We start from the raw sequence: 13,946 nt of genomic DNA on the forward strand, positions 1-13,946 counted from the left end.
GGATTCTAGTCCCGAGTGCCGAAGTTATTTTTCACTCATTTTTGCTAAAATGTACATGCAAATGATGTTTATGTTCTTATTCGTTCCACTCAAACGAACATAAATAATTTATAAAACTAGAGCAGAGCTCGTGGCAAAGCCACGAGTAGGTCTTCCGTTGTTGCTGCGAGTTGAAAACATATGTGATATGGTGTCAAACGATTATAATTACTAAACTTTCAGTTCTGCTTTTGTTATAAAAACGTGTTGTGATTGAAAGTCTGCATATAAAACGTGTTTTGAAAAAGAAAATAAGAAAATGTTTTAGGAAAACTATTTGTCGCACACAGTTTATGTAATCGTAACAAACATTATTTAAATCAAAGTACTGATAGTACTGAAAAGCGCTAACACAGCTTCTGTTTGTATACAAGTATAAAATATATATGTATATAACATTTCAGCTTCTGTATACGCAATATATTTCCTCATCACTGCGTGGTAGTCCCTGCAATGATGTATGTAAGCCCCGTACAATAAATTCACATTAGCCCGTACTAGCCCGTGCAGTTATGTGCACAAGCTCCTGAAACTGGTTCCCTAATCAGTTTAAATGATGTAAACGTCTGCTCATAGGGGGCGGTTATTCGTTGCATCGGAAGTAGAAGTCTAACGACAATAAAGCGCTGAGCTATGCTTAGCGCTTTAAAAATGAGATATTTAATGGCGAGTTAAATTTTCAGAGGGTAGCAAGCATTGTAATAAACAGTATGTACTCATGTGTCATGTCAGGAATTGTGTTTTGTTTTTTTTAAACCGAACCCATTTACAAAACACGTAACCTTTTCTCTAAGATAACTTCTTTATTTAAATATTTGTAAATTTTTGAAGACAATGTGCAATTTAGAATTGTTGCGTGCTGACAAAATTTACAGACCCTGAAACGTACTACTATACAACAACAAAAAAGCGTGCGACTTACGTGCGAAAAACGTTTCGTAATAACCGTTTAGCGTTTCGTGTGAATCGTGAAGCGTTTCGTGTAAACCGTTTAGCGTTTCGGACAAAGCGTGCAGAATTTCGGACAATGCGTTTAAATCATTTCGAGCAAAGCGTGCGAAAACCATGTGAAACGTTAATCAGATTTCATTCGGAACTCTCTGACAATTTGTTTCAAAATGGAGCCCGTGTTTTACATTACATGTACTTTAAACTGTTTGTGATTGGCAAAACTCTCTTGTAGGTATTTTCATGAAAAAAAAAACATCTAGAAGAAATGATATACTTATCTTTTAACAAAATTGAATTTATTTTTAACAAACAAAAGAAAGGTATATGTATTAAAAGACGACTAGTTACAGAGTACATGTATATATATAACGTTTTTATACGATGTTTCAGTACTGGTACAGTTTTACCGGTAACGAATATTTGCCAGTATCGAATAATTTTTAGAAAAATTATTGGTGGAAGACAAAGTTGAGGTTTTAAAAAATTCTAGCTAGGTGATTATAACACAGAAATAAATATTATATCAGTACGTGAAGTTGTTTGCCATTTGCACGATTATTTACCGAATTGTTTACAAATTAAAAATGTGCCCCAGATATGAGCTACCGGATGTTCAAAGCAGAAAAAACGAAAGTGTGAAAACAATTAAGCCTAACTATGAAAATAAGTTTGTTATTGATCCCTATTTAGTGAATAATTAGTAAATATAATTCATTTAAAAAGATAATACATCATATCAAATAATGGAGCTTTGAATGAAATTACGACTTCAAATAGAACCACGTGTAGTTTTCCTAGTTACGGTTCATTGCGACAGCAGTATTATTTGGCTGCAAAAATTGATAGATATACGGGAAAAACAAAGGAAAATGGCAACTACTTATCATCAATTACTATTATAAAGTGTTTTTATGAAAATTCAATATTATAAAGTAACGGAAATGAAAACTGTTCAAGTCCAGTTTCAATTTGACCGGAAAACGGTATGATAAAAATAACGATCATATAATTTGTTTAAATGACATATTCCCACAATCGTTTTTCCTTGTTCATTTATAAGTCCATTAACATGTACCTCTAGAATATTTTTGAAATTAATTCGCCTCAAAATATTCGGTCAGAAGTGATAAAGGGCGCTTAATTCGATACTGGGAAACGAATTCGAAACTAGGAAACTGGAGGGGGTGTTGAAATTACTGTCTCCGTAATTCATCCTTTATATTTTCGGAAGTTTGATACAGTTTAGAAGGACAAAGAAACGCGATTTAAACAAAAAATAAAAACATTTGGAATTTTGATAATAATAGTTGCATGCACGAGAAACCGCATACTGATTCGTTACCGGTAAAATGACTGTACAATATTAAAATTCGCTATACATAAAAAATATTAAGTACAGTTAGCAAAGCATGATTTCTGTTGGAACAAGCCTTAATCAACTTTAACTTACACGAGCATGTTTTGATAAGCATGTATCTTTTTTTAATTTATTTACATCGATAACTCTTATTGAGACCACTCGCGGCACACATTACCTCGGACATCGGGTGAGACCTGCACCTGGCTGAACCTGTCAATCAAACTCTGTGTATTTGTTTTCATTGGATGGTCAAGCGTCTCTTTTTTTGTCAATAGCCAATGGAAAAATTAATCACTTCAAGGTAATTGGAATCAGTATCTGATGAAGCACACAATTTAAATGATAGAAAATTTATTAATTATTTGAACAAAATTAAATGTAAACATAGAAAGAAAACAAACTGATCATTTCTATGAATTGCGGGAAGTAAGTTCTTTGGAATCCCGATTATAGATATTTTTACAAGTAATTATTTTAATTACTTAAACCAATGTTAACGGAAAACAAGACGTAATTAACGCACAGGGATTTGCCTACAATGTACACAGTCATGCAATAAATTATTAAGGGAATCTTTACGAATGGAACTTAATTCAAATAGATCATGATAATCTATATACACTGAACGCCGTTATACATGTAAGGAGCGCCGGTAATATATACGAAGATTGAGTCAAAAATTTAAATCATTTTTATTTCTTGTTCTTTTCAATACAATGTTAAATTACTTTGAAAAAAATCCGAAATGGTTATTACAACTTTCTTTTTTGTTTATTCATTTGAATTTTTTCTGAGGTACATGGATATGTACAGAACATATTTATTTACGCGAATGATACGACATAGGAAAAAAATTATCGGATGTTTGTATAACATTGTTTTCTAACGAATGTGACTAATTTAATTTTAAATATTTTCAACATTATCAATGTAAATAATATCAGATTTATTTCCTGTTTGTATTTTTACATCGTATTCTCTGAAACCAATAAAAATACTAATGTTAGAAGAAAAAATAAAATCCCGCCGAATACTGAAAAACCGATTTCAGTTTGTAATCATACGGATTTTTATTTTTGGTATTGACTTTTGAGTTACGGTAACATTTTTTCTGGATGATTTTTTTATTTATATTTTATGTAGTAAAAGCACCATTCCAACTGTTACTCAATTACATAACAATTGAAGACCCGGGGCTATATATGTTCTGAGCTGTGTGCGCTGAAGCGACACAAGATTCTCGGTCGCACGTGGCGATTGAATTAACACAGACTGACCGAAATAACAAACAGTTGGGAAAGTGAAACAAAATGTTACACATAAGAAGAAGCCACCAAAAATGATTTTCGACAGATCTTGATATCGTTTCGCCCCCCCCCCCCAAAAAAAATACAGCGCGAGCTCCTGTCAGCGGGGCGGGAGGAGGGGGGGGGGGGGCAGCAATGAGTTCGCTTCCATAATGAAACGAACATGTAGAAAAACTACAGAAGTGATTAATATGTGACCGACAGAATCTAATCTAAAGTTGTTTAAAACTCATGTGAATATTCTTTTAAATAATCATCGAATGCCTCAACTCAGGACATTCTTTTATCGTGCTAGCACCTACCGCAAACATGTAACATGGAACTTTGATTATAATTTGATTTGATTTTTAAACTACCTTGTACGCTATCGTATACACCAATGCTTAATCAACTGTACAAGTAAAATAAATTTATCTTTTCATCTTAAACCAAAATAATAGTTGAAAACATAATAAAACATAGTTGTGTCCGTGCAAAATGCCAAAATATGAAACATGAACGCGTGATAAGGTACAAGATCACGAACCGACCGCGGATCACTTGTCCAATCGTGCCGGATCTCCTCAGCCATGGGCTATGGATGATCATCATTTAAATGTTTAATATTTAGGGGGGTTGTTGTTGTTGATTTAAAACATTATTTGTACAGTTTATAAAATATTTTATATAAACAAACCAACCATTAATTTATGTCTGACGATGTTTCCGATTTGGGTTAATATCGTTCATTAATATTCATTTACACTCAAATTTAATTAAATAAATACAAAATGGACAAACTTTTATAACATAAAATTAAAACAGTTCTTGTATTTACGACTATATTAACTCAAACACGTTCATATGCATGGAAGTGTGAGTCTCGGTGTGCGAATCTTGTGTATAAATAACCGCTATGTAGTGCAGCCGTGGCTGAGATCCTCGGCCGTGGGCGAACGATAGATTACGTAAATGTACAACGCACAGACCCACACAGCTCAGAACCCAGTAAGCCTTGAAAATTGCAGTATAATGACCTTACTCTATCAAATAGAAGTTATTTATTTTAAACTTAAAACCCACAATTTATCTATATCTATTATTGCTTTAGATTGAGAATGACATGTACATTGCTTTTATTAATTAACTGAACGATTTCTTAATTGACACCCAATCGTTTAATCCATAAAAAAAACATGTGTAATCAAAACGAAAACAATTCTTGGGTTTGCGGATAAATAAAATCGTATATGAGAGACGCAACTCTCGTGTATTAGATAACCCCTGACCGCTAGGTAGTCCAGCCGCGACCATGGTGACCGATTTTCTCGGCCGCGGGCGAGGGAGAGCTTACGTAATGGTACACACCAGATCTGATTCAAGGTAGATTTTAAATGTATGGAGTTAATAACTAAAATGTAATGCATAGATTTTTTTTAATTCCATATTTTGTGGTTTACTAGAAAAGAAAAACAATGATTTGTTTTCCAAATCCCGTTTTTAAGGGTTGAGCATTATAAGAACTTAACAACAATGACTTAAACTCCTAAACAAAAGCACGTATATTCTAAAAAAAACAATTCTTATGAATTAATGCCGTTTGTATAAACCAGCATACTTTCTGCGGTGACTTTATGCCAGTTGTACGCGCAAAGACTTTCGTTAACTTGTCAAATGAAAACAGGTACATGTTAACATGTAAAGCTTTTTACACTCATACTACACAAATCACATACAAAATAACATTGTAGCGACCTTTATGAGATCCCAACAAACAACTTTTCCAGCGACAGCCATATCAAAATCCTAACCGTTTTTGAGTTATTAAGCAAACTTTTTTAGGGGCCATTGGCCCTTAATTTAAGGGGCCAGCCCTTTTTTATTGGTGTCAAATGAAAGCCCTCTATATTTTGCACAACTTTTATTCTACATGTCTTAACAAAATATTTTTCGTTTAAAAGATATAAAGGAAAATATGTCTAAATTTTCGCACTTTTTTGAATCCTGTTTTTTGACCCCCTACCTTTTCCTAAATAAAAAACGTAATCGAAAAACAAAAACAGATGTGCACAACTACAATGTCTCTGTTATTCAAATTCGTTATATTCCCATTCCCTGCTATCATAGTCTCGGAGCCTTTGTCTGGAAACAAAAGGCCCTAAAAATTTTTAAAAGGGAAATAACTCTTTAACGGAAAGGGAATTCTAAATTTTATGAATTGCTTAAGATAGTGTTTTGTAAAGTACATTAGCCCTGAAAATTTGAGCAAAAACCGTTCAATAATAAGCAAGATATGAAGCCTCAAAGTTCGCGTCTAGGAAGAAAAAAAAAAAAAAGAAAAATAATCTTTCCCGCACAATAATAGAAAGGTCTTCCGTTGGAAACGGAAGACCTTAATAAAACACAAACACGTATATTAGAATGTGAAGCGCTCTGAAGTGCAGTTTACTTATTCATGAAATTACACAAATCTAAATACATAGTTTTCTTCTTTATCTTCATTTCTACAAAATAAAACAATATTTTAACATAATATTCCAATAAACATCAAAAGCAAGGGCGGGTGGGTGGGAATTAAGTTATCTGCACTGAAAAGAGCCTTTGAATGGCTATATAACTTTCCGCGCTAACATCGGTCAGTTAAAACCCGTGCAATGAATATTTAAATGTCACCTGACAAGGTGACCAACAACTAACCAATAGATTACAGGTGTAAATAAACACGAACACGTGTTATTTGAACCTTTAATAAATACATTTATATTCTTATTCGTTCCACTTAAACGAACATAAATAATTTATAAAATAAAACACAAACACGTATATTAGGATGTGAAGCGCTCTGAAGTGCAGTTTACTTATTTCGAAAGACAAAGAAGAGTGATAAAATGACTTGCATGTGAAAATTTAAATACCCAAGTTTTGAGTTACAAATAATTTATCCTGAATGCTTTCTCTGACGTAACCATCTTTAGCTTTCTCTGACCTCCACCGCCCGTGCTTTTTAAACAATCTGTCGTTAATACCAACCGCTGCAGCTGCAGTGGCCCCGCCTGATCTTAGGCTATGAAGACCAAATTTACTTTTATCTAACCCTATTTCTCCAAAAGCATGTAAGACAATTTTGCGTGCCCTGGTATAAGACAAAGGGCGATTATCTCTTCTAACTTTATAAACATTAGCATTTTTACAGAATGTCAGAGATCTGAAAAGATAATCTGAAGAATTAACTTCAACACCCAACAATAATATATATTCTTCCAACGTATGTACAGGACAAGTGTCACCGTGAGTTCTAGCAATGCACAATTCATGACCTTCCTTAAAAACATCTGTCTTGCTTTTGACAATATTAATTTTCATACAAACATCATTAAATGAAACATCCATAAGTCTAATATTTGCAAGTTCCGAAAATCTGAGGAAACCTGCAAAACCCAATAGACACATACATAAAGTACGCATATTATACAAATTGTTCGATTTGTATCTCTGAACCAGTAACTTCAAATGATCTGGTGTAATTGGTTCCTTTTTAACAACAGGCTTGGAAGTCTCTCCTATTGCGCCCTCTTTTGTTAGTTTCACTAAAGCTGATTCACATGGGTCTTTTAATCCTGCTAACTGATGAGCCCAACTTATAGAATGGATTGCTAATTGAATTTTACTTGATGACTTGTAATCTTTAGCGATCGAGATTATATATAGAGCCACTTGTTCGTCTGCTGCGGGTAACGCTGAAATAGAAGGTATAAAAGCGCCGCACCATCGACAGAAAGCGTTGAATGCGTACCTGTATTGAGTTAACGTGTTCTCTGCTCTTGATTTAAGACAGAAAGTTGGTAACATATCCCTTAATCGTTGTAACCGCTGATCTTCAATCCGTGCGCTATCAGACCATCTTCCCGTTTTGAATATATCTGAAAAATGTAATCAACGGAATACGACAATTAATTTTTTGAAAAAAACACAAAATTCGGCTCATGGTGCATCAGGATCCTTCATCAACTGCAATGCACCCTGAATTCATAGATGTATCAGGATCTTATATCATCTGCAATACATCTAACATTTATTAACTATATACCATAGTATACCAGGACCGAGCTCATCTGCAATACACCACAATGTCTACATTGACGTGCTGAACTCATCAAGGGTTTATCAACAAACCTCAAACGTTTTATTTAAGATCTTGCATCCAGCTTTACTGCCAGTATACCAGAAGTAAAATCTTTTGTACCAAACAAACATGTTTTGTTATTACCCTGGATAAGTATGTCAGTACATTCATGGAATAATAAAACATCTTTAATGTACCACCTGTAAATCATCTCTTTATCGAAAATAAATGGCCAAAAAACAGCAGAGGGCCCGTTTGGAACAATCAAAACACCAAAAGCTTTACATGCTATTAGATGTCTAATGGCGCGAACTACTAGGTTAACAGGGGGTACTAGCCAATTATTTTCATTTTCCCAGTTTTGTGTAAAACAATCAATAGCTTCCGAGCCAAGGTTCCAAAATTTTGAGTTATACCGTCCCAACTTACAATTATTATTTGCAAATCTGTCAACAGTAAAATTTCCGAACAAGTTGTTAATAAATTCAAAAAATTTTACGGTAACACCCCAATCATCATGATCAATGATATTACTCAGAAAATCGGCTTTCTCATTTTCTAGTCTGGGTATCCACTGAATGTCGATTGAAATTTTTTGTTCTACACACATCTTAAAAATATTATAGGCAAGAGATTGTAAGTGATGTTTCATACTACCCGACTGTACAATTTTTACGCAACTCTGGTTATCAGTGATTTTTCAGAACCATTTTACGTCTTTGTTCACCAAACTATCTTTAAAAGAAGCTAACGCTAGTTCGATGGCTCGCAGCTCTTTCCAAGTAGAGCTCATACTCTTTTCAGACTCTTTCCACATTAAATGAAAACATTTTGAATCAACTTCAACAGTGTAAGCTCCTGAAGCTAACCTACTCGCATCTTAGTAAACTATGACACTTTTCTTAGTCGGTGTTTTTAAATACCGTGTTTTTTTCAGAATATATGCATTGTAGCCAAAAATTACATTCGTTCAGAACCTCATTTTTGTGAGTGATTACAATAATATCATCCCATGACTTTCTAGATGCTATCTCAATTGAAGAGAATCTTGTCATTATGCTACATATGTTACCCATAATCGGTGACATTGAGATAATTTTTCCCACCGCTCTTGCTAACTCTCTGGCCGTCACTCTAGGAAAACTCTTTACTAGTTTCTGTAATAAACAAACTGTGTCATCAATCCGTCTTGTGGGCACTGAAATAGAAAAAGACTTTGAATCCCACAAAATTCCTAACCATTCTAGATTCTGTGTTGGGTAAAATATCGATTTGTCAAAATTGATGAGTAGTCCGAATTCTGATAAGCTGTTTTGTATAAATTCAGAAACTGACAAACATTCCTGTTTTGATGGAGCAAATACAAAACCATCATCTAGGTAAAGTACTATTTTTATACCCCTCTTTCTCCAAAATTTGACAAGAGGTCTAAGACATTTCGTAAAAATGAATGGAGCAGATGACAAGCCGAATGGCAGGACAGTATAACAATAATACTTATCATTCCATGAAAACCCGAGGTACTTCTGAAAACTTTCGGAAATATCTATATGATGATAGCCAGATTTGAGATCGAATTTTAGGCAATAACAATCTTTTTCAAAATAATCCATAGCTGTTTTCAAATCTTCAAACTTAATTTTTTCATATTTCACATAATTATTAAGTCGACTCAAGTCTAGTATCAACCTCTTTTTCGACCTGTTCTCTGCTACGCTGAGAGGACTTACAATATATGGTCTATATGTAACTTCTACAACACAACCTGTCTGACTTAATTCAGATATTTCTGATGTGACGAAGTCAGCGTTGTTTGTTGCAGATTTATTGTTTCGAACCAGCATCGGCGATGGAATAGAGACAAAAGGAATTTCATAACCAGAATAAATTACTTTCAATATATATTGAAAAGCCCCAATGTCTTCCCATTTTTTTAAATGTCTTTTTAAACTATGTTTTATACTACATTCCATTTTACTTTTTCCCTCAACACAATTTAAACAACCTGTATACTTATCATTGACTTTGTGTGGCCTTTCCCTTTGGACAGTTGGACTTCCAGTGCCCTGTTGCGAAGCAGTTGAAACAGACGTCATACGGCATAGGCTGCCTCCTTGACTGTTTGGTTCTGCCCTGGCCGTAGAGAAATGGCTGTTGTTGCTGCTGTTAAAACGCAGGAAAGGGCTGAAAAGAATTAGAAACACCAGGAAAAGCCAGTTTAGCTGGGGATCCCGCTGCCGCCGCTGGATGTGTTTTGCGTGTCCCGTATGGCTGAAATCTCTTATTCTGTTTTTGGTGTCTAAGATATTCGTTGACGGTTTTCCATCCGGCGGGTGACGAGTCGGCTATGCGTATGTGTTTCTGACGAGTTTTCAATTTTTTACTTAACTCGGAAATACTGCTCAATGACTCGGAATCCTTCAAGTCGAACGCTCTCGACTCTAATTTCTCTAAACCTTCTAACAAATCGGCGTTAAACTCAAACTGAACTCGGTTACCTACAGACTTAATCTTATGTAGAGAGTTTTCTTTGAGTTTCTTCGAAATAGATTCTGACTGCTCCGCTTTCAATTGTCCCGAGAACGTCTTGAATTGAGACTGTATTACTCCCGTGAAGTTTGACGATGTCCGAAATTTCCAGTGAAGAAGTTTCTCCTGTGCTGTCTTTTGGTAATTTATCTACGTCTATATTCATTTCATCACCCGAATCGCCCATATTCCGTGGAATGAGAGAGAGACTCATCGTCACTTCCGGAACCGAGTAAGAGTCGATTTTCTATTTTTACGACCTATTTTGTGCAGAGCTGATCTCAGAAACTATCCGATATGAATACGAAATTTTCAGGAAAGCCTAACTATAGTTTGGAGTTATGCACTATTATGTTCTTTTACGCCAATTGTGCCATTACTTTGAGCTCGCCTGGGCGCGAAAACTGAATAGGAATTTTGAAATTCCCCATTTTTTTATTGTCTACAAGATTTCTAAATAATTGCTCGACAGATTTTCTTGTAATTTGCAGGGATAATAGAAAATGATAATATCTCGAAGTTTTCTTTTGATATTTTTCAAAATTTGTTTCCTGTCCTCCGATAACAAGATTGTGACATTGAAATCTCAAAAATGATAAGAACTTGATCATTCAGGCTTTGTAGGATTACGGACCTATATTTGTAGATGTCTTTAAACCATTTTGTTTTGTTCGTCATAACTTCCAGTCGTCAACGGAAGCAATTCAAAAAAAATTTGTACAAATTTAATTTATTTTAACAAAAATTGATATATATAATATAAGTATAAATTATTAAACATATGACATCTATTCCATGTTAAATAAACACAAACATTCTATTTATGATGAGATATCTTATAGAGACACGATCTAGGTCATTTTGACGGCTGTTCCGTGTAACCCTAATGGTTTTGTTAGTAATGTTTACATGTGTATCGATCAAAGGAATCACATGCAGAATTTTTCTTTGGATTTTTAATACTCTTTACTTTTTTATAAAATATCTTTGAATCATGTTCCTAATATTTTAAGGGCAATTAAATACGATTATTACTACTACACGTTATATATTTTAAGTAAAAACACGCAGTGAAAATGTACTAGGGAGGTGCTAGGAACAGCCGCATTGATCTCTTAAAAATTAACATTTGAGGCAATACGCATCGTTTTGACTGGAACTATAACACGTGAAATTGACAAAGTTTGAAAACTTTTTACGGTTTGAAGTTGTGCTTTCATGGTCAGTGCGAGACAAATATGTATTTCTGATCTGATAATTTACTGATGACGTTCGTGGTATATTGGAGAATAATGTCCGCGGCATCTCTTTGATCTCGGCAATAACTGTAGTAGAATGAACAATAAAGTACAGTTATCCATTGTATAAGAAATACTATCTTTTATTTTCAATGAGCACTTCCGTTTGTCCGTTTCTTGTCCCTAGACAAAAGAACTTGACTCCAAGAGATCTAAAAAACGGTGACGACTTGAACTACCAAACATTGTGAGATGAAAGCCCTATACATGTATCTGTGTTTACATTGTTTTGTTTGATTCGTCGCAACTTCCGGTCGTCACAGGAAGCACTTAGAAAATAATTTTTATAATATTTTTTTTTACAAGAATGAATATATTAATTTAAAATCTTATCTATATAAACTATACAATGTTATATAAGCAAACATATTCTACTTATTCTACTTTAGATATTTCAAATATTATAGGTAGCTTTCCTTTTTACAAATTTGATACCCGCGAGATTTAAGTCACAGTAAGTGATTAAGACACGAACCTTTTATGAATGATAGACAATTGATTGAAAATGTGTTAAATGGGTTTTATTTTGTCAACCATCACTTCCAGTACTCACCGGAAGGGTTCAAACAATCCGTGTTTTAACAAGTTTCACAGACTTTATTTGGTGTTTCATCTAGCCTGACAAACAGTGATGTACACTTGGCAAATGTACAAGAAATACCAGCTTTTATTTCCATCAATGACTTCCGCTTGTTCGTTTCCGGCCCCGAGACCAAAAACGTAGTTTCAAGAAGATTTCAGATTTGGCAGAGAGTATCGATGTTTCATCGTATCATAAAAAAAAAACAAATCGGACGGAAGACCTACTCGTTAATAGTAATGAGATCTAGTTATTCTTTTTATCCTTACACATTATGTGCAGGCGATTTCTCGGATGTGGCTTGTTCGAATTTCTTTAAATTTTCAGGGCTGATGCCTCCTTATCTGAAGTTTGTACCGCTTTGACAGTTTTTTAAAAAATTTACTTCCGGTCGGAAGTTATTGTCGTTAAACGGTTTTTAAAAGTGTCTGCGACATTTCTCAAAAACGAGTAAAGATAAAGGGCATCAAATTTTACTGATGATAAAAAGACCATTTCTCCGGTGCAACATGGTCGTAGAAACGTCCTGCGTCACTTCCGGTCACCACCGGTAGAAAACTTTAAGACAATCGAATTTTTCATTTTTTTTTAAAATATTTTTACGTTGAGTTGATAGTGACATTTTTACTGAATCAGAATATTTTATTTGTTTTTAAATCGATCGACGCACTGTCGAGATATTTAGCATCAACGACCTGAAGCGAGAGTCCGAGTACCTCAATCATGAGAGTCGTGGACATGTGCCCAGGCGACCCGGGTTCAAGACTCAACCGACGAAACAAAATTTCACTCATTTTTGCTTAGATTTACATTTAAATGATGGGTTTATCTCCTCTATTCTAAATAAGGACGAAAGACCCAGTCGTAAATCGCAACGAGAACGATCTAGCTAAGGTCTTCTGTTGAAAACGGAAGACCTTATTGTTTTCGTACTGTTTATAATTTTTTCCAAATTTTGTGCACGCGATTTTTCGAAAACTACTCAACCGATCTCGACAAATTTTTCACAGATGATAGGACATTATCTGAATTTTACATAATTTTGAATTTTTTGTCGTTGTCACTTCCGGTCCGGATTAACGGTCGATTTTGTAATTTTTTACGATCAATTTTGTGCAGAGCTGATCTCAGAAACTATTAGAGATATGACTTTGAAATTTTCAGGATAGGTAGAGCATGGTTTGAAGTTGTGCACTATGTAGTTGTTTTGCACCAGTGGCGCTTGGAGCTCGCTTAGGCACGAAAATGGGGTACAGATTTCGAATCAAAATTTTCATGTCTTTTCATCAGTATCTTTTTATCAGTTGATATTTTGTTAAGACATATAGAACAAAAGTAGTAGAGAATCAAAAGTTCTATCCAATAAAATCAAGAAAAATTGGCTGGCACCTTTAATTAGGGACCAAGAGACTCGTAAAGTCTATTACGATTAACTTGAAAACGATTAATATTTTGTTATACATTAGAGAATCAAAGTTGTTGCTCACTACATTATCGGTTTGAAAAAGTCATCGTCAGGCCCATGTTTGACATAATTAGGGATTTTTATTCATTATCTTAAAATTTGGGGGGGGGGGGTGTTAATTTTGAAATGGTATCGATATTTCATGGTATCATTTAATTTAAAAATAAAAAAATCGGACGGAAGACCTACTCGTTACTCGTAACGAGGTCGTTTCTAGTTATTATTCTTTTTTTCCTAACACATTTTGTGCAGGCGATTTCTCGGAGATGGCTCATTAGATTTCTTATAAATTTTCAGGGCTTATGCATAGTCATC

The sequence above is a fragment of the Crassostrea angulata genome, chromosome 10 (genome assembly GCF_025612915.1).
Source record: "Crassostrea angulata isolate pt1a10 chromosome 10, ASM2561291v2, whole genome shotgun sequence".
In the NCBI taxonomy this organism is placed as follows: Eukaryota; Metazoa; Mollusca; class Bivalvia; order Ostreida; family Ostreidae; genus Magallana; species Magallana angulata.